This window comes from Pituophis catenifer, unplaced genomic scaffold, assembly GCF_029215685.1.
Source record: "Pituophis catenifer annectens isolate HBS135680 unplaced genomic scaffold, rPitCat1.0.hap2 SCAF_13, whole genome shotgun sequence".
Lineage (NCBI taxonomy): Eukaryota > Metazoa > Chordata > Lepidosauria > Squamata > Colubridae > Pituophis > Pituophis catenifer.
Genome location: NW_027256893.1, coordinates 1,916,892 through 1,938,700, shown reverse-complemented (window position 1 = coordinate 1,938,700; position 21,809 = coordinate 1,916,892). Strand labels below are relative to the sequence as shown.

The following is a 21,809-nucleotide window of genomic DNA, read 5'->3' as shown; positions in this document are numbered from 1 at the left end:
GGTTCAATCACTATATCCCCTATCTCGAGATCACTCAACCACTGTCCAGAGACAAAAACAAGGTCCAGTGTGTGTCCCCCCATGTGAGTAGAGCCATAAATTAACTGGGTCAGGTCCATAGCCGTCATGGAAGCCATGAACTCCCGAGCCACCTCAGATGTCTCGCCAACTGATGACAGGTTAAAATCCCCCATGACCATAAGCCTGGGGGTGTCAACAGCCACCGCGGCTATAACATCAAGCAGCTCAGGCAGGGCTGCTGCCACATGGCAGGGAGCCAGGTACGTGACTAGCAAGCCCAACTGCACCCTATGACCCCACTTCACAAGAAGGGACTCACATCCAACCGTCTGAGGAACAGTGGCCTCCCTTGGTCCAAGACCCTCGTTAATAACCGCCACCCCTCCACCCCTCCCCTGAGACCTTGGCTGATGGAAAGCACGGAAACCTGGTGGGCACATATCAACAAGGGGGGCTCCCCCTTCCTGGCCCAACCAGGTCTCCGTAATACCCGCCAGGTCCGCACCCCCCTCCTGAATAAGATCACAAATGAGGGGGGCTTTATTTACCACGGACCTGGCATTGCACAGCATCAGCCGAAGGCCTGGGGCCCGAGGTTCCCTACAACCTGGGGAACGAGAAGAGCTTTGAGGGTCGGAGCGCGCCACCGCTTGTAAACAGCGAGGACGCACTCCCGTAGGATGATGTGGCCCCCTGCTCCCGCCATATCTGCCCCTCCCACCTACAGTATCGATGTTATGGGCATCTGTATCGTAAGATCTAATCATCTCCTTGACCCCAGAGTTCACACCTCCCATGCCATGCCCTACGGCTGGCCCAGATACCCTCCCCCGCGGGTCTTCCCCCGAACCCACGTAATCTACCCCCCTCCCAGAATCCCTTAAAATCTTATTAAGAAATTTCCCTAAAAAACCCCATAACCCTCTTTTTGCTGTATGCCAGCAAAAATATTTGATTTGTATACCGCCCTACTCCCGAAGGACTCAGGGCGGTGAACAGCCAAACAATAAAATACATAGATACAAAAAATTTAAAAACCAGATAAAATCAAATTAAATCATTTTGGTCCAGACAGATTAAAACACCCCAATAATTTAAAAACAGATTAAAATTCACATATTAAAAAGAGGGAAGAGATTAGGCCAAGCCTGCCTGGTGGAATAAAAAGGTCTTCACAGCGCGGCGGAATGTGCACAGATCCGGGATCCTCCGTATCTCCGGGGGGAGCTCATTCCAGACGGTAGGTGCCCCCACAGAGAAGGCTCTCCCCCTAGGGGCCGCCAGTCGACACGGTTTGGCTGACGGCACCCGGAGGAGTCCCTCTCTATGAGAGCGTACTGGCCGATGGGAGGCTATTGGTGGTAGTAGGCGGTCCCGTAGATAACCAGGTCCTAAGCCATGGAGCGCTTTAAAGGTAGTAACCAAAACCTTGAAGCGCACCCAGAAGACTACCGGGAGCCAGTGCAGCTCGCGCAGGAGAGGTGTTACATGGGAACGCCATGTCGCTCCCATTACCATCCACGCAGCCGCACTCTGCGCCAGTTGGAGCCTCTGGGTGCTCCTCAAGGGGAGCCCCATGTAGAGAGCATGTAGTGTGCAGCAGCTGCCAAAAAAGCAGCTGTTCTGGGCTGCATAAACAGAGGAATAGAATCAAGATCACATGAAATGTTAATACCACTCTATAATGCCTTGGTAAAACCACACTTGGAATACTGCATCCAGTTTTGGTTGCCATGATGTAAAAGATGTTGAGACTAGAAAAAGGACAGAGAACAGCAACAAAGCTAATTAGGGCACTGGCAGCTAAAACATAAAGAACGGTTGCTGGAATTGGGTATGTCTAGTTTAATGAAAAGAAGGACTAGGGGTGACATGATAGCAGTATTCCAATATCTCGGGTTGCCACAAAGAAGAGGGAGTCAAGCTATTCTCCAAAGCTGAGAATATTGCTGAGCACATTGTAAGCCGCCCTGAGTCTTCGGAGAAGGGCGGCATATAAATCAAATTAAAAAAAAAAAAAAAAAGCACCTGAAAGCAGGACTAGAAGCAATGGATGAAAACTAATCAACTAATCTAATCAAGGAGAGAAGCAACCTAGAACTAAGGATAATTTTCCTGACAATTAGAACAATTAATCAGTGGAATGACTTGCCTCTGGAAGTTGTGGGTGCTTCAACCCTGGAAGTTTTAAAGAAGAGATTGGACAACCATTTGTCTGAAATGGTATAGAGTTTCCTGCCTGAGCAGGGGGTTGGGCTAGAAGACCTCAAAGGTCCCTTCCAACTCTGTTGGAGGGGCAGAATGGAAACTACAGTATCATGCTACATTTCAGGAGAGTAAGATTCCCCAAAAGAAACCTAATATGTACATATTTAACAAATTTTCTAATAACTTTGCAATAGGACTTCGGATTGTGTGTGTGCGCACGCTAAATGCTTTGAAATATTTTGTCATCTGCAGTAGTTTTGATTATGGCTGGCTGCAGTAATTTGGACTATTTTTAATAGGACAGCAAGTATAAAAATGATTCACTGGACCACCAGTCTTTTGGGACATACCGTATGGGAGGGGAAGGGGCTCAGGAAAACCATCTGGAAGAACCTGGCATTAACTGAGCAAGGCAACAACACTGCCAGACAAAGCCCTGTTGGGGCAGCCACATTATGAGAAGGGTAAAGGAGGTGTTTCAAAATCCTGTTATTTTACAGAGTAGAATAAGAGTTGGAAGGGATCTTGGAGGTCTTCTAATCCAACCCCCTGCTCAAGCAGGAGACCATTTTTCTATCTCTAGGGCAAGCAAACTCAGTGGTGGCTCTATGGCACCTCAGTATCTAGCCTCAGAGAGGTAGGGCTAAAAGCTTTGCTACTGATGGGGGAAAAGAAGACATTATATGCAGTTATAGCTCAGAACTGGCTTTTATCTCTACTTAAAAGGTTCATCTCAGAGATTCTTGCTGTTGCAGAAGAGAAGTCCACATTAGCTTTCTGTCAGGTTTAATGGTGCTGGCAAAACAAAGCCCATACAGAATATTTTGCCACAAATTGTTGACCTGCAGCATAATTCTTGCACCTCCCTCATTGCTGGAAGGGCAGCCTTCCTACTGTAACATGGTTCAGGAATCTCCACAGGGCTTGTTCCAAAAAGTCAAGATGGGGCTCTCATGTCGCAAGAGAAGCTCCACCCATTATCACATGCACTGCACTATCACAGCCAAGATCCTGACTTTTTCTGACCATACCCTGTGCCTGACCCGTTGTTGATGATGCTAAAAATAATTAATTAGTAGCAACCAGGACAATCCAAGGAGAGGGCAGGAAGACATTTGCTTTCTTCACAGATGGGCTGCAAAGTAGGGGCTACAGATGGATCAGGAGTAGCTTTGCTTGGACAGAGGATGTACCAACTCCATGGTACCTGCAGCTTTGATCCAGCAGCCGCACCTGAAGCAGGATCAATTGTGTGCATCAAGTTGTTATCAACTCCTAGCAACAGCATAATTTTTTTTCCCCATGAAAGTTGTTCCTAACTTGCATTCTCAGTTCTCCTGTGATGCACTTATCACTAATGTAGTCGAGTCCATCCACCTTGCTGCTTCTTTTCTTTCCCCTTCTATCTTTCCCAGCATTAGAGCCTTTCCAAAGACTTAATGTGTCCCAGGTAGGATAATGTGAGCCATTTGTATCTCAAAGGGCCATAGCAGACCTAAAGGTCACTACTTGCAACCACAATTGAGCCCAACATTTATGTTGCTAAGTGAGATATTTGTTAAGTTTTGCCCCATTTTATGACTTTTCTTACTGTAGTTTTAAGGGGATCACTATAGTTCTTAAGTTTGTAATATGGTTGTTAAGTGAACCTGGTTTCCCCATTGTCTTTGCTTGACAGAAGATTGCAAATGGTGGTCACAAATGACCCTAGGATACTGCAACTGCCATAAATACCAATCAGTTGACAATTTTCCTCATGTGACCCTGGGGATGCTGCAACCTAAGTGTGAAAAAACGGTCCTGTGTCACTTTTGTCAATGCCACTGTATCTCCAAATGGTCACTAAACGAACTGTTCTAAGTCGAGGACTAGCTGTAGTGTGCGAACCTTTTAGGCGGCCCTGCAAAAATGCTGTAAATGAAGAATGCTTTCTGAAATAGAAGCCTTGAAAGGGTTTGGTGTTTTTTTATCCATTACCAACATGGGAAGTAAAGGAGCAGAAGAGGCATCCTAATAAACGCGACGTCTGGGATCCCCTCTCGGTGCTGGATAATAAAGAAGAGCCGGAACCGTCCTCTCGGCTGGGCCTCCCAATCCTGTCCCGGCCCAGGGCCCCAGCTCCCCTGCCCGGGGGACGAGCCAGAGCCCCGCCTGGGCCCAAGGCGGCCCATAACCGAAGCGAGGCCCCGGGAACCTGCGTCCGGCGCCCCGAGGCTAGCGGGCTCCGAGGGCGCCGCTTGGCGAAAAGAGCCGCTCCGGGCGCTCAACCGTTTCCGGCCGCCCCGCCCCTCCGCCTGTCAGTCCGGCAGAAGCCCCGCCCCGCGCAGACCCCTCCCCTCGGCGTCCGGCTGAGAGCCGCCGCTGCCGTCGCCGCCGCTCCTCCGTTTCCGGGCCGCCGCCGCCGCCGCCGCCCAACCACCCGACCGCCAGACCGCCGCTCCGGAGCGCAGCCAGCAACCGGCCGAGCCCGCCTGACGGGCAGAGCGCCGCCGGCCTTCAGCGCGGTGGCAGGTGAGCCAGGGCCTGGGCTCCCTCAGGAGGGCGTCCGCGCTGGGAAGGGGCGCCGCGCCTGAGGGCCCTCCAGCCGGGCCGCCGCCCAACCCCGCGGCCGGGAGGGTCGAGGCTTGGGCCCGCGGAGGGAGGGGGGAGAAGGGAGGGCCCTGCCCGGAGGGCGGCGAGTGCGCCTGCGCCGGCGGGCCCCCTGCTCTCCCCTCGCGGCTCGGGACCCTCGGCCGGGCCCGGAATCCCCGGCTGCCCCGGAAGGACGGGGCCGGAGGCGAGTCGCAGCCCGGTGGCCTCGGCTGGAGTGGGCCGCCCTAAGTCCCCGCGGACGGCCTGGGCCGGTTGCCTTCGCAGCAGCAGCAGCGGCGGCATAGGGAAGGAAGGTCTCCCGGGGCCGGTCGTAGTGCGGGGCTGAAAGGCGGCCTGGGGCCATTTTAGGCTGCCCGGCTGGCTCTGAGTAGGGAACGGCCCCCTTTTAAAGCGGGGCTCGTGTTGAACGAAGGACCGGATTCCGTTGGTTTTGAACCTGGGGAAGAATCCGAAAGTGCCTCGTTTTTGGGGGTGGATCTTGCCATGCCTTGGAAAGTTCATCAGCTGCCATCTCCAGCATCCTTTGAGAATCCAGAATGTAATGTGTCATTTCCAAAGCTTAAATATTTCATCCCATAGTAAAAAAAACCCAGACAGAATAAGCCAGCATCTGAAAAGGCAGGAGCTTCGTCTTTTTTGCTATTGAACCTTCTTAAAAGGATTGAATTTTCAGGAAAGATTTATAATAAGCAAAGCGTGATCCCCTCTATTGTAAAATTGTTATTCTTAGGTTACTCCTTGGTGTGATAATTTTGCCATTAAGTTACAAGGTTACCCGTGTATAGAGTTTCTAATTGTGCACAGTAATATTAAACTGCTTCAGGTATAATATCTTGCTTTAATGCAATAACAGTATTAAAATACACATGAAGGCCCAGTAAACAAAAGTGTTGAATATGAAAGCATGCTGAGCTAGTGCAGTAGCTTTATTTCATTATTTTGAATGCTATAAATAAAAAAGACACACCTATAAAATTGTTTGGAATAGTTCTCATATTTTTGGATAATGTATTTGGGTTATTTGTACATAGATTAGTCTGCTACAGCAAAATTTTTAGAGTTGTGATTCTTTAAAGAGTACAGTAACACATTTATTGTGCTATATTTTGCATGGACTAGACTCGAGAGTCCTTATCAACCAGTCCATGAATTATCTCAGTTTAGCTAATTTCGTAGGTTCACAGGAGTGGGTTCAGAGAAAAAAAAAAAGCAAAAATAATAGAAATTTACCATTATGCAAAAGATTGAGCAGGAACATCTTTAATTTAGAGTTCAGTTGTTTCACACAGGCTGTTTATTTGAAGTTTATTTATTCAAGAAATGAGCTATGGAATGTTAAAACTTGCCATTTTTACTTACGTTGTTATTGAATCTTATATCCTTTAAATGTGTTTGTTTGAATTCAGAATTCAAACACTTGTAACTTTCAGGTTGTTTTTATATATCACCAAAAGTGCAGTTTATAAAGAAAAGGCATGAGTTAGTACAAACTATGAAACTGGTCTGTCTTTGAATGCAACTTATCTCACAGTGTTGTAAGGAGAACCGAGAAAAGGAGTTTTATATAATATTTGGTATCTTCAAGTACTATAGGAATGATGAGATAAAATGTACTGTATGAATAAAATGCTCCGAAGTACAGGTAGTCCTCGACTTACAACAGTTCATCTAGTGTCAATTCAAAATTACAATGTCACTGAAAAAAGTGACATGACTGTTTTTCACACTTACGACCATTTCAGCATCCCCATGGTCATATGATCAAAATTCTGACGTGTATATTTGACAGTTGCAGTGTCCCGAGGTCATGTGCTCACCTTTTGCGACCTTCTGACAAGCAAAGTCAATGGGGAAGCCGGATTCACTTAACAGCTGTGCCTGGAGGCCGTACGGATCTGGATGGGGAGAAACAGGCTCAGACTCAACCCATCCAAGACCGAGTGGCTGTGGTTTCCGACGTCCCGATATAGTCAGCTGGTGCCATCGCTGACTATTGGGGGCGAAGCATTGGCCCCCACGGAGAGGGCTCGCAACTTGGGTGTCCTCCTGGATTCACGGCTGTCTTTAGAAGAGCACTTGACGGCCGTGACCGGGAGGATTTTTCATCAGGTTCGCCTGATCCACCAGTTGCGTCCCTTTCTGGGTCGGGACTCGTTACGCACGGTCACTCATGCCCTCGTCACCTCCCGTCTGGACTACTGTAACGCTCTCTACATGGGGCTCCCCTTGAGGAGCACTCGGAGGCTCCAACTGGCGCAGAGTGCAGCTGCGCGGGTGGTGATGGGAGCGACGTGGCGCTCCCATGTAACGCCCCTCCTGCGCGAGCTGCACTGGCTCCCGGTGGTCTTCCGAGTGCGCTTCAAGGTTTTGGTTATCACCTTTAGAGCGCTCCATGGCTTAGGACCTGGTTATCTACGGGACCGCCTGCTACCACCAATAGCCTCCCACCGACCAGTACGCTCCCATAGAGAGGGGCTCCTCCGGGTGCCGTCGGCCAAACAATGTCGACTGGCGGCCCCCAGGGGGAGAGCCTTCTCTGTGGGGGCACCTACTATCTGGAACGAGCTCCCCCCCGAGATACGGAGGATTCCGGATCTGCGTACCTTCCGTCGCACGCTTAAGACGTTCCTATTCCAGCAAGCCGGCCTGACCTAAACTTCTCCGCTTTTAAATGGGAATTTTAAATTTGGTTTTAAATTATTGGGGTTTTAAATATGGTTCAGCCAAATTTATTTAATTTGTTTTATCTCTATTTTAAATTTTGTATTTCCATGTTTTATTTTTATGGCTGTTCACCGCCCTGAGTCCTTCGGGAGTAGGGCGGTATACAAATTCAATAAATACAAATACAAAAATACAAATACTAACTTACCAAACTGCAGCAGTTCACTTGACAATAAGAAAATGGAGCAAAATTCATTTAACAAATGCTTCACTTAACAACAGAAATTTGGGCTCAATTGTGGTCGTAAGTTAAGGACTACCTGAACTGCTGTTCTAGCAGTATTTGTGTTAGATTCCGTGTTTGGTTTCTACTTTAAACATAATTTTTCCAAATTCCATGGTATATTTTTTACATTATGTCAATTTGTGCTTCATTTTCCTGCAATTGCAAGTATATTGCACTTTATATGTATGTAAGACTGCTCTTTATTTTTCTAGCAGTGCTGTTCAGTCTTTATATTGCTGAGATGATTGTTTTACCTATGCAGCCTTAATAAATTTAATCCTGTGATGCTGAAATGGCATATATGCCAGTGTTGCAGATGGAAATGCTGACTTCAAGTTTTTGGGAGCCGCAGTAGAAGTTGCTAATTAAGGAAAGTCATTGTTCGGTCACTCTGGTATGACATGAAGTTGATAGGCGGATTGAGATCCCAATTGTGCCGTTAGTGAATGGATTTGGATAAGTGACTGGTTGGATTCACACATTGTATTCATCTGTAATATGGCCTGTTTGACCACTGCTGAGTCTGTAATGTGATCCACCAATTAGGACTTGTACACTATAGTTTGTGAAATAATATAACTGTGGATCCAACTAATTATGGGTTAGTCAAAGAATATAGTTAAGCACAGTATATGAGCCATCTATGTTTTTCCTATATTATTGAAAAGTTATGAAAATGATGGTATAGCAGAAGCTTTAAGAGAACTTAATAAAGGCATTAAACCTGTAGTGTAGCATGGCAAAACTTCCAAGAACTGAGTACCATTTATAGTAAAGTTTTCTTCTCTAAATGAGCCACAGTGTGTGCTTGCCTTTATGAAACTACTGTTGAGATATGCAGTCAGCCTCTCAGAAATTCTTGATGAAGTTTTGTGGCTCCAGGAGATGGGACGGATGTTACCTTGCTCTTCTGGATTCACAGATGTTAAGAATTGTCCTGATTAAAAGGAAGAGAGAAACAAATAACCCAACAGGCAAGAGTATTGCAGTTTTCTTCGCAGCCATCTTTGTAAACAGCTTGTTTTTGGGCATAGATGTCCCACAAGGTGTTTTCATAGTAAATTATATAATCCTTTGTCTACTACTTAGTGTTGCTGGTTTGAATAAATATAGCTGTCTCATAGTCAACTCACATATTAAGCATGATTTATTAATAAACCACAGTTAGCTGGCTTGCCTATTGTGTTAAGATACAAGCTGTGTTTTATAGACTACAGTTGTTAGGTTGCCACAAGCTAAGCAAAAGTCAACAAATCATTTAGTCAATGTAAAGTCCTCTCAATTATGATTTGTGAATCATGGCTTATGTCTTATTAAAATGTGCAAATGCTGTAGATGCAAGAATCTTCTTTGAAAATATAAATTATGGCTGCTGACATCTATATTTAAAGATATTACATTGTTTTAGTTAGTGTAATTTGTGAATATAAGCAGAACTAAGTTAAAACCATGTTACATTTGATGCAATATTTGAACTCAGCATCTATTCAAAGTCTTATTAACTAGGAACAAAACTTAGTATAATGTGTGAACTTGCATATGCATGCATCAAAAAACAGGGATCAATAATTCTAGGAGAACTCATGTAGACGATATTGTATTCTGGTTCCTACTGTATCTATTGTACATTTTCAAGTCTTAAACAGATTTATGAAAATGAATCTTATTGATGCATAATAAGGTTAAAGCAAAAGTGTAAACTTGCAGGTCCAATCCTAAATTGCAGTTATTCCGCTGACCTACCACTATAGCAAGGGCTCTGTATCTTCCTTTTAATGCAAAAAGTACTTGGTAGTATTCGTGCACAGAATTATATTTCACTTTCAGATATTGGTGTTTGGAGACACGTGTTTCAGATAGGCATTTTCTGTTGATTCTGCACAGGGGAAAAATACTGTTATAGAGATGAAGTCTGGTACATGTTATAAATTTTGTGGTTATTGCCTATCCAGAAATGTTAAATGGATAATTATTCCTTATTAATATAAAAAACAAACTTCAGATCAAAATATTGGATTCACAATCAGAAAAATTCATAAACCTTGGTTTTAAAAATCACAGTGCTTAGGTTCATAGAACATACTAAGTTGAAACTAGCTAAACCAAACCGGTATTAGAATACAGAATAACAGTTGGAAGGGACCTTTGAGGTCTTCTAGCCCAAACCCTGGTCAGGCAGGGTATACCATTGCAGGCAAATGTTTGTCTAGTCTCTTCTTAAAAACTTCCAGTATTGGAGCACCCACAAAGTCTGGAGGCAAGTTGTTGCGCTGATTAATTGTTCTAATTGTCAGAAAAATTCTCCTTAGTTGTAGGGTGCTTCTCTCCTTGATTAGATTAGTTTATTAGTTTCCATCCATTGATTCTTGTTCTGCCTTCTAGTAAATAAGTTGACCCCCTCTTCTTTGTGGCAACCCCTCAAATATTGGAACATTGCTGTCAGGTTATCCCTGGTCCTTCTTTTCTTTAGACATTACTAGACATACCCAAATCCTGCAAGCTTTCTTCGTATGTTTTAGTCTCCAGTCTCCTAATCATCTCTGTCGTTCTTCTCTGTCCTCTGTATAGAGACTCAACATCTTTTTTACATCATGGAGATCAAAACTGGATGCAGCATCCCAAGTATTACGGTATCTTACCAAGGCATTATAAAGTGGTATTAACACTTCATGTGGTCTTGATTTTATCCTTCTGTTAATGCAGTTTAGGACTACATTGGCTGTTTTGGCAGCTGCAGCACGTTGCTAGCTCATATCATTAGCTAGCTGTGAACTTGGAATTATAATTTCTTACATAAATTATCATCATGGAGACATGTTGGCCTGATTCACAACAGTCTGTTTAAACAGCGTTTGTCCAATTTGCCATTCGAAATGCTAAAAGCCAAAATCAAGCCAACCATATTATAGCTTAGTTTAATTGATTATTGTTTGGTAATTATTGAGAGGTCAACATTTATGAAAATTATGAAAGCTTTGCCTTTTATTTATGAAATTAGTGCAGTACTTCAGATGACTATCATATAAGTATGTACAAAAGAGACTACATGTATGCAATGACATAAAAATGTGAATTTTTCTAATCTTAATGTGATTTAATTGTACACATCAGCCAGCTTAACTGAGAATGAAACTTGTTAACACAAATCAGTTATTAGTGAAAGTTAACAGTACTCAATGCATACTTAATACTAGTTTTCTGAAATTAAAACTAAGTGAAGCCAAATATGTTGCTGGTCATCCTCTTTTCTTTTTCCTTTTCCAACATTCTTCAGAGAGCTAGGTCTTCATAAAATGTGTCCAAAGTAGGATAATTTATATAAAATAATTTTCATTGCATTACATTTCAGCTAGCTATTGACCACATTTCATGGTTTACTTTAAATTCATTGAATTGCCAAAATTGCTGGATCCACAAGTGTAAAACCATTATGTAATTTATTGATTTTTGGCTTTGGGCATAAATCCAGCTCCTTGTGCTTTATTCAGGAAACAGTGGCTCAAGCGAGAATAGTTTAGCATAATGTATGAACTCAGTTACCTGGTCTGTACATGATGTCAAGCCATTAAAGCCAGAGTTTATAAACTGGATTCACACACTGAGCTAAGACAGCATAGGACTGAACCATATTATGGTTTGCAATAAGCAATACTTTCCCCATTGTTTTTTTAGTCCTTAAACTGCTAGGTTGGTTAAGTTTTCAGTAATTTCAGATCTTACTGCAGTCCACAAGTTACTAGTTAAATGATGGAAATAAAATGAAATTTCTCTCTTTTAGCAGATTGTGTTTAAAATTAGAGATAGATATAGACTCTGCTGAAAAATTGTAAAAGTATGTTCAAACTGAGAAATCTCACCCTGATGTAGTGGATTAATGGTCAAGATAGTAGATTTAGTAGGTAGCAGTAGGGTACAGATGAAATTGTCATTTGGACACTGCAGCTTACTTCCTCCTCTTCTTTAAGACTGGGATCTGGAAGGGCAGTGAGCTGTTATTCTTTAATGCTGTGAGAGATGCATCTCATGAAGGCTTGTGCTATGGTTTATGAAGGGGAATATGTATAGCACAGTTGCATAGCTATGCATAGCAACATTTAGTGTTCTTACCTGTTGTGGGTATTCCATACCCTCTTTTTCTTTCCTGCATAATTTCAGATGGATGCTTCTCCCCCTATTTTTGAGAATGTTACAGGAAATAATTCCAAGCTGCAGGGTGAAAGAATGTGTGTGGTCAAATGGAGCACAACTGAAATTGGTGATCATTAAGACAAACAGCTTGTTTTTTAGTGAGTGCGTTAAAAGCAAGTGCCATTACTTTGTTTTCCTCAAAATTCCATAGCCTTAATATTCATCCATAGATTCCTTTTGCATGTATATTTCCCATTATGAACTCTTTATTTGAAAAAATAGTAACAATGGAGGAATTGTAGTTTAACTTCAAACAGAACTATTTGGAATCTCTCTGATTTTAAGTGTTTATGTCTTTCTGCAAAAGGAATATGGGAAGACCAATTGCTACGTGAATACTGTATGACATGAATGTTCCAGAAGCCAGGTCTGACAATTTCAGTATTTCCTGTCAGATGGAAAGTAAATTTGGTTAATTTTACAGTTAGAAAAAAAATCATCTTTCCCATTGAAAATAGAGCAAATTATAGAAGCTTAATAGTTAAAGTAGAATTACTATATCTTTCCTTTATGCTCCATGCATGTTGGACTATAATTCCCTTATTTCATGGCCATTGGCCAACCATATTTAGAAACAGAGTGATTATGCTCCAACACAGTTGGGAAATAATAGTCTATTGAACCTGTGAGCTGTGCTCCATTGCCTATGATAATTAACTTTTAAGATAGCATGACAGAATAGAGCAGTGGCTTTCCTGTCTTAACACAAGGGGCTTTAGCAGTTTGTGCATACCTGGCATCATTATTTTTAGAAATATTGTTCAGTAAGTGTTAAGAATAAGTTTACTATATTTTGTGCCTTTGCAAATTTATGGCTGTCTTTTCAGAATTTTTAAAGCTCCTTAGCTATACTATATTACACAAGCCAGAAAGAGAGCTGAGAAAACATCTACAGACCCCTAGATATAAACTGTTTTAATTTCTTCCCTCAGGACGCCTCTGTAGGACATTGCATGCCAATATAACCAGACAAGAAAGACAGTTTTTCTCCATGCCATCACTCTGCTAAATACATAATTCCCACAACACTGTTTTATGCCTAAGGATATCTAACCACGTAGTAGGACTGTATTACTATTATCCTTCCTTCTCATCTTTCTATTACCTACTCCTTTCTTATGATTATCACTTTGTTGGTTGTATGTACACTGAGAGCTTATGCACCAGAGACAAATTCCTTGTGTGTCTGGCCAATAAAGAATATTCTATTCTATTTATGTTTGAAGAATGTTTTGACTAACACAGCTTTGATTTAACTATGAATTAATAAGGAGTGGATCTTCAAGTAGTTTGAGAGTTACCATCCAGTGTTCAGATTCTGAAACCAAAACTAATTGCAATTTGATTTTCAGTTTTTTGAAATAATTATCTTGAAATAAAAGATATTTATTTTGGTTATTGAGATTTTCAAACATATTTGGTTCACAAATGATTTATCTTTATAATTTTGCTAGCATTGATAGATAAAGCTTAGGAAAGGACACAAAGATGGAAATATAAGGATTTATGTGTGGAATGACTCTAGACCTGTCTCTTAACATATTAAGACAGGGCATTTAGGTCACAAGATGTAATGTTTCATATGAGACACAATGTCTCATAAGACAAAATTGGGTTCACACAGCTCTGTAGCCAACTCTTATTTTGGCTTTGTTGTTTGTCTAAGCCACTTTTCTTATCCTCAAGCACTTTAAGTAGTGTGGATTGGCATGCTGGATGAGGAATTCTGGGAGTTTAACTTGACTTAAAGCTTTTACAGATATCGTTGCAGGATGTAAGTTGTTTTGAGTTGCCTTTTGCAATTGACTGATAGTGGATTTATCAATCCTAATGGTGTTCAAGTGGTGCTCCAATTGTTTTGGGATTGCACCCAAGGCAGCTATTACTATTGGTGCTACCTTTACTTTCTTTTGCCAAGGTTGTTCGGTTTCTGTTTGCAGGTCTTTGTATTTTGTTTTTTGTTTTTTGTTTTTTTCCATTTCCTTGTAGAGGTGGCACTTATTATCTGTTGCCATAATTTTAGTTCTTTGGTACATTAAACCTGAGCAAAATGGCACACTTGGGATCAGTTCTTTCTGACATGTTATTTCTTGTGCAACCTAATAATTTGACTTGTGTTGCTTTGCAATTAATTTGTTGCTTGGTTTTGTGACTTTAAAAATATCTTGACCTAATTAAATCATGATGTTTGCCTTGTATTTGTAGCTGAAAATATAATCTGATTAATCTAGCCAAACTGCTAGTGATTAATTTCTGATTTTATGGTAAAAGTATGTCACATTTTGTAGTGAAAACTGATGTAACTAAGGAAATTTATGATCAAGATAAAAGGATTTTTCCTTTAAAATCTGAGCGAGTAAAATATTTATCTTCTACTTAAGTGATTTTATTTTATTGCATAATAAAATAAATTAGTTTTAATCAATGGGAATTAACTCATTTTTTGCCTGTTCCTTTCAAAGGATATAAATTCAGTTAACTTAATAAGATAAAGTAAGTGTTATTTTGTTAGTTTCTAGTTTTCTTACTTTATATTGTGGACCAGAAGTAAGATGAGCTCAGGCTATGTTCTTGTGTGGTAAGAAATGTTGAGCAAACTCAACATTTAACTCAATCCAATTATTAATAAACTTGTTCGAGGTTAAATTTATGGAGTTCAATAGTGAAGATACTTAACAGTCATCAAATATGTTGAGGATTGCAGAAATGGTAAATAAATGAAAATATATTAGAACAAAGTGCTAGTTCATTTTATTAAGCAATGCAAAACTTGTATCATGAAAAAGGAAGAAATTTGATCATGATTGGGGGATGCGATGGCTTCAGTAGTTAAAGTTGGTGAGTAGTATTAACTCTTTGTAGTAGCTTTTTGGATCATTCATGTGCAGTTTGCTTTTTCTCTCAGACATTTAACTAAATGTCAGGGTGGATTTAAAATGTTTTAGTGGATCTTTAAATGCACATTAAAATAATATAGTGGGTTTGTTAATAAGTCTGAAAATTAAGATTGAAATTGTTTTGAGTTACCAGTATTCCAAAATGATAAGCTAAGTTTTGAGAAATGTATATGTTGCTTGTTCATTTACACAGAAAAGTCCTTTAGCACAATTACCATATTCCTGCAAAATGATAACTTAAATTTGAAAAGAATTCTCATTTCTTATTCAGAATGGTGGGCCTATGTACAGTGGCTGATTTGTTCTCACTTGGCTTCTTCTGTCAGTGGGTGCAGCTACAATGACTAGAAACTTTCCAGGGATAAAAACTTTAATGTTGCATTCTAGCAAGGGCTTCAGGCATTCTGCTCCCAAACAAGCCAGTAATAATTGGAAACCAATGTTAGATCCTAGCTTTAGACTCTAACTTGGTGGTAAGTAACTTCAAGGTACAGAGGGTCTTGCTTACCATCCGGTTGTTTAGCGACTGTTCAAAGTTACAATGGTCCAATGAAAAAATAACCTTATGGTCCATTTATGACCTTCACAGTGCTCCTCAATCATTTTATTGCCATTGCAATCAGTTTGTGTTGTCTTGTGCCTGACCTGTGGGTTTCTTTTTTTCCCCCTTGCACATCGAAAGCAATGCAACCGTGCCTGGGGCTGAGGGCTGGGACACATTATGCAAACAGCTTACAGTACTCTCTTGAAATCTTCTCCAATCTGTTTGTTCTGCAGGGGGTTGGAGAAGCAAGTGATTTCTGTAGACAATTTCTCCTTTGCCTTTCTGGCAAAGTGGAGAGATTGGTGAGGAAGACATTTCAAGAGAGTAAGCCGTTTGCTCTTCCACAGATCAAAAGGAAATGTTCAGCTAGATGACCTTGGGCCAATCACTTTCTCCCACCTCTAGGAAGGCGGAGATGGCAAACCACTTCTGAAAAACTTTCCAAAAAAACCGCAGTCCAGACAGTCTTTGAGAATTGGGCACAATTGGATGCAAGAAAAAAAGCTCATGGTTTGCCTATGGACTTTTTCCCCCCTCATTATCCTTGGTCATCACCATAAATAATTCAACAAGTATGAAGGATATAAGTTGAGAAACTTTGGTTGCTTTTATGAAGGGCCGTACAAGAAGACTGAAATGCCAGTTGTAGCTCTGAAACAATGCACATATTGTACATATAAGAGGACAAAAATACAGTTCATTTCAGTAGCTCTTAATTCCAACTAATTTGTAACTAATTTCAGAGCTCTTAAAATACTAAAATATATGTTATAAAATATATTTTAATGCCAAATTATATTTCATAAGTAGATCATATTTTAGGAGCTGATCTAAAGATTTATAGAGTGGTTCTTGGGAGCAGGGATGTCAAAATCCGTAGAAAGAAGAAGGGAGCTTCAAAGCAAAAAGTAGCCTGAATTTAAGACAATAGAATAGTAGATAATCTCTCATTTTGATTAAACAGCAGTGCTGGAGAAGGGTATTTAATGCTTCCTTTTTTGAAGAAAAAGCAGCAATGGTTGTTACCCTTTATTCCTGTCCTGGTGGTACTGAAGCAACACAGGAAGTTCATTTGGGAAGTCTGCTGTTCTAATTTAGCATAAGCAAAGAATGCTGTGATCTAAGGGAAGAAAAATAGGAGGAAATCCATTCTTGTTTTTCCCATGTCACATGTTCTTTGACTCTGAAACAAGACTGATGTACTGTAGGTTCTCCTGCATGAGCAGGGGGCTGGATTAGAAGACCTGTAAGGTCCCTTCCAGCTCCTGTTCTATTGTCTATATTCTATTCTATTCTATTCTATTCTATTCTATTCTATTCTATTCTATTCTATTCTATTCTATTCTATTCTATTCTATTCTATTCTATTCTATTCTATTCATACATATACATAACACGTTTCTTCTTCTTCCAAGTTCTTCTTTATCAAAAGATGCTTCCAAGGAAGTGATGCATTGTGGCTCAGGAAGGTTTGGGTTTGTTGTTCATGCAGAAGCAGTGGTTGTACGTTTATTTATTCATTCAATTGATATGTTTGTCTTATTGTTTCGAGTGATTCTGGGTGGCTTATAATAGTATAAAATATACATATAAAAGTATAAATTTAATAAGTAAAAGGTTAAAACCAACTGCACAGACGGTACTGGGGTGGACCTTTGTCTCTCACTCAGCCATCTACAGCAGAGGATGCTCCTTTTGGGGCCCCAAGCCAATTGGCAGAGCCAAATTTTAAGGCTCTTCCTTGAAGAAGGAAGGGTTGAAGCGGATCTCACCTCAGGAGGCAAGAGATTTCAGAGGATGGGGGTCACAGCAAAGAAGGCTCCTTGATCCCATCAGTTGAAATGTTGAGCGATTCAGTTGCATCAATCAGTTCTCTATTGGCATTTGCTCATGGTTCTTACGTTTATTTGCATCACTCATTGTATCTGTTGCATCATTTCATTGTATCTGTTAATGTGCAATTTCATTTGTCTTCATGAATTCACACTGATTGATTGAATGATTACAGGCCGTAAAGGCAGTGGTGGGATTCTGCCGGTTCTAGGCGGTTCAGCCGAACCGTTTGTTAAATTGCTGGCTCGCCCGCCCCTTGCCCCGCCCCCTCCGCACCACTGGGCGAGGGGTGGGCGAACCAGCAATTTAACAAATGGCTCAGTGTTTTTTTATAATTTTATTGGCCTCGCAACTGCCGCAGGGCTTCAAAGGGCCGCCCTATAGCTGATCAGTGTTAAAAGAAAACAAATAAGTAGACCGACGCCTGCAAAAATAAATGGGTAGACCCAGTGGTGGGATTCTACTTCGGTAGAACCAGTAGTTAAGTAGTTAAGCCAGTGATTGCCAAAGTGGGCGGTACCGCCCCTTGGGGGGCGGTGGAATGCCTTAGAGGGCGGTAAGAGGCAAGGGGGGCGGCAGGGGGGTCTAAGTGGCAAAGGGTGGCCCCCACCCTTTGGCCTGTGCCTCGCAGCACTTACCTCCTTGAAAGCAAACAGCAAGAAAAAACAGCCCCTTCAGCTTCAGCATCGGTTAATTAGCACAAGTTGATTAGATCGGCCTCCGACTCTCAGCTGATTTGCTCTCAGCTGTTTTGCCAGGGTTCTGTTGCTATCTGCAAAGAGTGCTGGAGCAGATTTTTTTTCCCCTAGCCTAGCTATGCTGCAAAATTGGTTGGGCCATGAGGGGGGGGGTTTTCCAGAACGCTGCTACTACACTCCAGCATTGGGAAAATCCTCTTATCTGACAGCAACTGAGAGAACTTTTTTTACTTATCTACCCACTCTGTGCTCTCTCCACGCCCCCTTTTGCACCCGAATCCTCAGTCTTTCTCTCAGTTGCTGACACACTGGGAGGATTTTCTCTGTGCTCTGAGTGTTGCGTTAGGCCTTTTGGTTATTTTTGATTAGCCCCCTTTTTTTATTTCTCCTTTTTTTCGGTTAAGTTTAGGTTTCTCTGAGTTCCTGTGAGTCTATCAGCTGCTCGTCGGTTTCGTGCCCAGGGAGCTGGGTCGTGCCGACTTTCGCGCTTCTGCGCCTGCTGCTGCCGGCTTCTGTCCCTGAGGGGCGGATCCGGTAAGGTTATTCTATTGCCGGGGAGGTCGGGGCTGACTGGATCGCTCCCCGACTCCCGTGTGGAACAGCGAGCCGGAACGGAGGTATTTGCAGGAGCGGCTACGGCTCGCTGTGTGTAGTGGCGTGACTCATCCAGCGGCCGTCCCGTCAGGCTTCTGCGGGCGGCGCTGTGACTGGCGGTGTTTTCGGCCTCGGAGCTTCGGCCGTAAGCGATCGCTGAGGGGGGTGTGTGGCGTGGCTGTCGGAGCTCGCTACCCTCCCGCCGTAAAAAGCCGCTCCGGTCTCCATCCCTGATTGGCGTCCGCGTGTGAGCGGCGCCAGGGGGAAAGCGCTCCGCCATCCTTCAAAGCTCGGGCGGCCCGCCATTTTATAACTACGCCACCAACTTGCGGCCGCCATTTTGAGCCATTAGGGCGGCCGCCATTTTGGGAATCACCTCGTGGCAGCGCGGACCCTAATTAGAGGGCCGCAGCCTTTTCTCTGAGGTCTGACTGGCTGAGTCTCTGTCCCGCCCTGGGCATTGACTCGGAGGAGGAAAAAGGGGGGGGGAGCGTTGCCAGTTTATAGCTCACCCCATTTGCAGCCATTGTGCAAGGCTTTCCCACACACCTGGGCAGAGACAGGGGTGCCCTGGTTCTTGGCGTGGCAGGAGTGCCAACACTGCTTGTTGGGGCATAGTGCTTGCCCAGAGCGGTAACCAGACTTTTAAATCATCAATCAATTAATTAATTAAGCAAGCTTTCCTCCAATCATTCAAATAATTAATCAATCAAGCTGATATTTATTAATTAAGTAATCAAAGCAACCAGTCATTCAATCAACCAATTAATTAATCAAACAAGTATTCATCCAATCAATTTATCAATTAATCAGGCAAACTGATATCTGTCAATCAATCATTATTGATTCATTATTTATTATTATTACAAATCCATCTGTCTATCAATTGATTAATAATTACTATTCAGCTTGGGGCACTCTCACCATGGCGGACTGTTCGTTCTCCTCAGACAGTGATCAGGAGGTCAGCCCTGTCAGATCTAAGTCCCGCAAGAAACAATCGGGCAAACGCTCTGAGTCTGGCGGTCACAAGTCCCGCCACTCTAAGACCTCCTCTGCCGCTGAGAAGGATGCTCTCAGGCGTCATAAGGCTTTGGAAAAGAGATGTGAGAAGGCCAAGCAGGCGTCAGCTTCTTTGGTCCGTGGTGATACGGGATCCGCCCACCAGGCTGTTCCTGTTCCTGACCTTTCGGAGCGGAGAACGGTCCAATCCGGTTCCTTGGCTTGGCAGAAGGGCGTGTCCCAGTCGATGCCTGATGTTTCCTCAGCGGGTTTAGAGGCCTTTCCGCCCCCTCGGCGCCAACCTTCGGCCACTTTCACGCCTACAGCAGCGGGACTCCGAGAAGTGGACAATCCTCCGCCTCCGTCTCAGTTTGACTTCCAGACGATGTTGTCAACAGCGTTGGCTTCTATTATGGCGGCCGGAGCGCAGACAGCGGCCCAGACATCGGCGGCGGGGACTTCAGGCACGTTGGCCTCTTCAAGCTCTCGCAGGGCTCGTTCCCCCTCGCCTCGTGAGTCTGTTTCGTCTGAGGGCTCGGGCCATGACGAGGAGGGCCCCGATGACCTCGAATTCTCTGAGGATGAAGGTCTGGTACCTGACACTCCAGCCTTCACGGGCTTGTTTCGTCCCTCACTATTTAAGTCCCTCCTTCACAAGGCTCGTTTGACTACTAATCTGGGTTCGGTGGGAGCACAACCCGCGACTACCCCGTCTGAGACCGGTCCTCATGATGCCCTGTTTAAGCAAGTCAAGCAGGAGAAGGACTTTATTCCGTGCCCTCAACTGTTCGCGGATGTTTTGCAAGCGCTTTGGGCCCAACCAGGGTCGTCCACTGCACCAAGCAATTTAGATAAGAAGCTGTTCTGTGCGGCGCCCGAACTTGAAGCCATGTTGGACGTGCCCACTGTGGATGCACCGGTGGCGTCTCTCACTTCGCATTCGATGGTCTCATCCGATCCGCTGGAGGGGCTCAAATCGGAGGACAGGCGCACCGAATTGGCCTTTTGTAGGTCTCATCAAGCCGTGGCCTGGACTGTTAGAACTGCCACGGCTACTTCGTTCTTCAATAGGGCCTCTTTGATCTGGTTACGCCAACTTCAGGAACGGCTCCCTCCAGAGGATACCCGCTTGCGCCACGATATTAACAAGATTATTGCAGCCACAGAGTATTCGGCGGATGCTTCGTTGAACTCTGTCAAGTTTGCATCGCGGGCGTTAGCGACTTCTGTCACATCGCGACGCCTTTTCTGGCTACGGCCGTGGAAAGCCGATGTGAAAACCAAGTGGAAGTTGGCGGCGGCCCCGTATAAAGCTCCGAACTTGTTTGGCACGGCATTGGAGCCGATTCTTGTGGAGGACAAAGACAAACGCAAAATTATGCCCTCGTCCCTTCGCAGACAAGACAGGCGTTACACTCCTTACACGCAACGTCAGCCATTTCGTTCCTACTCGGGGCAGGGAGGCCCCTCGACTTACCGGCAGTCGTTCCAGGCTCCAGACCGCTTCTCCGACAGACAACGTTTCAGAGAGCGTGGCAGATCACAGTCCTCCTCCAAGCGCCCCTATCGCGGATCCACTTCTAGGCCCTTCAGAAGGGGCAAATGACTCACCGACTCCGGGACCAGTGGGAGGACGTCTCCGGGCCTTTTGTCATCGGTGGGCCCGGTCCACTCCGGACGAGTGGGTGCGTCGTACAATTTCGGAGGGCCTCGCAATCGAATTCACGGATCGGCCCCCACGACGGTTCATCCGGTGCCCAGTTTCCCTGTCCACAGACTCTCGCAGCCTGATGGTGGAAGAGATAGCACACCTGCTGGAGATCCGCGCGATAGAACCGGTTCCGTTGGACCAGCAGGGGACCGGCTTCTATTCGATACTATTTTTGGTTCCCAAAAGTTCGGGAGGGGTCAGAGGCATTCTCAACCTCAAGGAGTTGAATCGGGCGGTACGTTACCGTCGTTTCAAGATGCATTCTCTTCGGTCCATTCTGGCTTCTATTCGCCAAGGGGACCTGATGCAGTCGGTGGATTTGCGAGAGGCTTACCTGCATGTTCCAGTGCTTCCTTCGCATCGACAGTTTCTGCGATTCGAGTATGCGGGCAGGCATTACCAGTATTGTGCGATGCCGTTCGGTCTTTCCTCGGCTCCCAGGACTTTCACCAAACTGGTGGCGGTAGTGGCCGCGTATCTCAGTACCGTTCCGGTGAGGGTGTTATGTTACCTGGACGACATTCTGATCCTGTCCTCGTCCAGGGCACAAGCGGCGCAAGACAGAGACAGG

At 43.9% G+C, this 21,809-nt stretch overlaps 1 long non-coding RNA gene across 1 annotated transcript in view; it reads left to right on the top strand.

The window, feature by feature from the left end:
* The first annotated feature begins 4,624 nt into the window (after positions 1-4,624).
* Positions 4,625-21,809, top strand: part of LOC139323530 (uncharacterized) — a 29,791-nt gene continuing 12,606 nt past the window's right edge. Inside the window, exon 1 of the long non-coding RNA XR_011600995.1 lies at positions 4,625-4,740. This is a non-coding gene — a long non-coding RNA (uncharacterized lncRNA). The remainder of the gene's footprint in view (positions 4,741-21,809) is intronic.